Here is a 4,678-nt window from a genome sequence, read left to right as displayed (position 1 = left end):
GTAACGGGGATTTCTGGAAGATAAGCAAATAAAAACTAGAAGTATTGATGGGGTGGCTCTGCGATTGGCCCCAAAAGACCCCCACCCCAAGACTGAATTATGCAACCTTTCCACTTGCTCATCTTGTTTTCCTAATACAGCATTCGTTTTTGGTAATTAGTGGAGTTGGTGTTAAGACTGGTGAATAAACTATCACCATGACGATGGAGTCGTTCCGGTGATGATTTAGAATAACTCCCTTTGAACCCCCCTCTTTCCCACCCCAGTCCTTGACCCTGCCCTGCCCTGCCCTGCCCTGCAGTAACTGGAATGTTTTGCTAACAAGAAAATCAAGGCTAAAAACACTAGTGGAGTCGTTCTGCGACTGGCCCCAGAAGACTCCCCCAAAGCCTGATATATTTACCCATTCATGCACTCATCCATACGTCTTGGATTAACACATGTTTTACGAAAATAGATTTAACTTAATACTAAAAACATTGACGGAGTCGTTCTAAGAAAGAGCCAAATTTACCTCCACCACCACCACCCTGAAGCCCCTCTGCCTAGAATATTTATCGGAAATAAATATCTAAAATAAGGTGGAAATCATGGAGTCATCTTCAGCTGATCATGAAAGACTGAAATGCATAATTTGCGAAAGGAAGATTTTTTTCCAGTGGAAGAAGGAGCTGATTCAAAGAGTGGCAAGAGATGGGGTATAAACATGACCTGTCCTGAAATGACCCCAAGGAGAGTGTGTCAGGGCTCAGTGCTTCAGGGCACTCACAACCCTGCTGAGGGCCATGGGGTCATGGGGTCATGGGGTCATGTTCAGGCGCTATACAGGTACTGCTCGAGAAAACACAGAGCTTCCGATACTTTGCTTTGTGAAAAATAGCTTGTAGGATAAAATTTTTTTTTTTTTTAAAGATCGCTTGCGGGATATAAAACAACAGCAATAACAACAACAAAAAGAACAGCAACAACAAGAAACAAACAAACAAACAAAAACGAATGCAGATGAAGGAGTGGCTGTGTTGGCCTGAGACAGGGAATGGGATTGGGGGTGTGTGTGGGGGGACGGGGGGTGGGGGGGGGCATTGGGTAAGGCAGAACAGGGCTGTGCTTGTACTGGGGGAGGCGGGGGGGAGAGGGAATGAAGAGCAGATGAATGGTGTTTATACATGCGCGTGCGTGTTTGTGTGCTTGCGTGCGCATGCGTGTGCGCGTGCCCGCTCATTTACATGAATATGTGTTTGTGTTCGTGCGTGAGCACGTGCACACATTGTTCACAAACACTGCAGGAAATCTATCCTGTCTGTGTGTCTGTCTGTGTGTCTGTCTGTCTGAGTCTTTGTTTTCTCTTTGTACGTAGTTCTCTCTCTCTGTCTCTGTTGTGTACGTGCGTGGTGTGTGTGTGTGTGTGTGTGTGTGTGTGTGTGTGTGTGTGTGTGTGTGTGTGTGTGTGTGTGTGTTCATCCATGTTTTATTTTCTTTCTTCTCAATACATTGAAGGAAATAATTACTCCTTTCTTGTCTTCTCCAGTTCGCGTGTGTCCCATTTACTCCCAGTACACATGTGAAGCATTTCTCAGCTGTTTGTTGTTTCGAGTGAATATGTTTGTATGTATTCGTCAAATGCTCGCGCGCGCGGACTCTGTCTGTCTGTCTGTCTGTCTGTCTGTCACACACACACACACACACACACACACACACACACACACACACACACACCAAGTGTTGCTATAGCACAGTGAACCCCATTGGGAGGGAAGATGCAGAAGAAAATTCATTAGAAAACCGGAACTTTATTTCCTTCGCTATTTTGATTTTCTTATTTAAATCTAAACAAGACCAAGAGGCTGCTTGGATAAATAAATATGTGAGGTACTGTGTCGTAATATAGACGAAGAAGACGAAGACGAAGAAGAAGAAGAAGAAGAAGAAGGAGACTCCTACTTGCGAGCAGCGTGGTGTGTGCACACGGAACCAAACACTAACCTGACAGTGAGGACATGCCTGATCATCCCCAGTCCTCGCTAATCAGCCAGCCTGTCCCTGGGAGTGGCATGGAAGGAAATCAGTCTCCTGCCCACTGTTCCGCTAATCACGGGGACAACAGGCAGCGACAGCGGTAGTTAACCCCTTGACTGCTGCTGACCTGTATGCTCGTCAGTGAAAGGGATGTATGTCACCCCTCTGAGAGAAGGCTGAGCTTACAGGTCAGGATCCCAGTCATTCTTTATTTCAACTTCTTCCTTTTAGGACTGCATTATTTCTGTTCAGCGAAATAATCAGCTATACAACTGATAAGTATACAACATATAGTAACTGCACATCAAAACCGTGCCACACTGATCCCGGGTCACCAAAGCTCAGCAGTCAATGGGTTAAGAACGGACGTTGTCAGACTGTGGTAACGGAGATGGCAAACTGGGGTACTCATCTGGTCAGCCAGCTGTCCACTCCCGACAGTGTACTACAAACTGATGACGTTAGCCTGATAGATAACCTGAACACTTGCTACACTATGCAGGTTGATATTCCTGTGTCTTATTCATCATACCACAGGTATAACAATACACACCATGCGGTGTAAGCGCCCTGTCTCACACAGAATAAAGTATAAGATCAGCACTCTGTGTTATAAATGTATTCACAAATCTGCCCCTTCCTATCTCTGTGGCTGCCTTCACCTCTACCCTCCATCTCGCTCTCTATGATCGGCTTCGGATCCACTCTATTTATGCAGACCAAGATTCAAACACTCCACCGTTGGCCGCCGTCTTTCTCCGTCTCTGGACCTTGCAGTTGGAATGAACTTCCTCTTTCGCTTCGTCAAGTCTCCGCACTCAGCTCTTTCAAGTCTGGCCAGCCCACCTCTTCCCAAGATAGCCTCCCTTCCCTGCCTCATCGTTGTCTTCAGTTTCTCCAGTTTTTAGAGTTATGCATGCGTGTGAATGCTTTGATTTGTCTCTGCACAAGATTCAGCGCTATATAAATATCATTACTATATTTATTATATAAATGCACATTCTTCTCCGTCTTCTTCTTCTTGTCGTCGTCATCATCATCATCATCACTAACCTGCCGGTTACAATAGTGTACAAAGGACAGGCCTGGTCCGCTAAACCAGTCAGGATGTATACTGCTCTGTGTCAAGTATGCGTCAAACCGTGCAGACTCCTCCATATACACTACACCACATCTGCTTTAACAAAAAGAAAAAGAAAAGAAACGAAGAAACGCATATTGTCGGAATCATCAGTGTGATAATATCAATGATCAGAAACAGGTTTTCGGACGTTACATTTGGTTCACGCACTCAACGACACACACAAAGCACGTGTGTTCAGTTGAGGCTGACACCTGACTGGATGTGTTCAGCACGTTGACAGAAATCTGCACAGTGCTGAGATGTTCCAATGAACATAACAATGATGTATTATTGGAATACTTATTAGCCAGCTAGTTGTTGTGGTTTTGTGTTGTTGTTGTTTTTTGTTTTGTTGTTTTTCGTTTGTTTTTCTTTTATTTGTTGTTGTTTTCTTTAATCAGCTGACAGCTGCTGTGTGTGAGGTAACGCGGAGTTAATGAACAACTGCAGTGATCACACCGATTCACGCACATTATGCCTCTACGTCCATCCATATGAGACCAGAAGCATCAAATATCACACGGTAATCAAATATCTACACCAGCCAGCTTTTGTCCCAACGAAGGCCGACAATGACAAAACTAATCCTACTTTTTTTCTGCACAGTGCACTGCAACATTTCACAGACTGTTTGAAGGAGGCGTCAACTGAAAGCATGCGGGCTGAACCGTGTACGTTAAGCCACATCTTCTGTAGAAAAAGAAATAAATAAAACAGAAAAAAAGAAAAGGAAACATATCCCCGACCTTCAGATAAAGCCAAGGCGCTGATCATGCATTGAATGTGGGGCTTAATCTATCGACGACATGGTCACAGTGATCCTCAACTCGCATAAATACAACAACACTCAGTTTCCACTGACTGCCTCAACAACATTCAAACCTGCCAACACGGTCACAACATCGCCCAGTCTAACACACACACTAACACACACCCACACACACACTAACACACACACGTACGCACGCGCGCGCGCGCACACACACACACACACACACACACACACGGCTTTAAACATCCACTCACCTGCCCCAGTCAATGTCCACTTTCTGTTTTCAGCCCGCAGCCACTGGCAGCTTTGTGCTGTCTTCAACGTGCAGCGCTGCTGGTTCAGTTGCTGCTGAGTCACAGTGGGCGGCAGCCAGACACTGGATGCAAATGGCTGGGGTCTGGCACCGCTGCTCTTGCGACACACCACTGCAGCCACTGTCCTTGAGTCTTCACATCAGCAAAAAACCAACAAAACACAAGTCTCCTCCTTCTAGGGCTCATGCAAAGGTTGGGAGGTGGATAGCGGTAGTGGTGGGAGGGTGTGTGGAGGGCTAATCGTTATTTCTGGAAGAAAAAAAAGGTGCAGTGTAGGCCCTGTCAATTTCGGGACTGGACGTGTTCAGTCAGTAATGCTTGCTGAGTCGTTTGTGAACTTCCCTAGTCTCCTAAGATTTGTGGTGAAGAATTAGGTATGCGCACAACATCCAGAAAATGCATTCGAGTAGTTTGAGAAACGTGGGAAAAAAAATCAAATCAACAAAAATCTGT

At 45.5% G+C, this 4,678-nt stretch overlaps 1 protein-coding gene across 2 annotated transcripts in view; it reads right to left on the bottom strand.

Moving 5' to 3' along the window:
• Nucleotides 1-4,233, bottom strand: part of LOC143298242 (uncharacterized) — a 57,509-nt gene extending 53,276 nt beyond the window's left edge. For both annotated transcript variants that reach the window (XM_076611057.1, XM_076611058.1), the window contains exon 1: nucleotides 4,166-4,233. The gene's annotated coding sequence lies outside the window, so the exon portion shown is untranslated. The remainder of the gene's footprint in view (nucleotides 1-4,165) is intronic.
• Between the last annotated feature and the right edge of the window lie 445 nt (nucleotides 4,234-4,678).

The sequence above is a fragment of the Babylonia areolata genome, chromosome 23 (genome assembly GCF_041734735.1).
Source record: "Babylonia areolata isolate BAREFJ2019XMU chromosome 23, ASM4173473v1, whole genome shotgun sequence".
In the NCBI taxonomy this organism is placed as follows: domain Eukaryota; kingdom Metazoa; phylum Mollusca; class Gastropoda; order Neogastropoda; family Buccinidae; genus Babylonia; species Babylonia areolata.
Note: the sequence above shows the minus strand (reverse complement) of the source record. Positions and strands in the feature narration are given on the sequence as shown.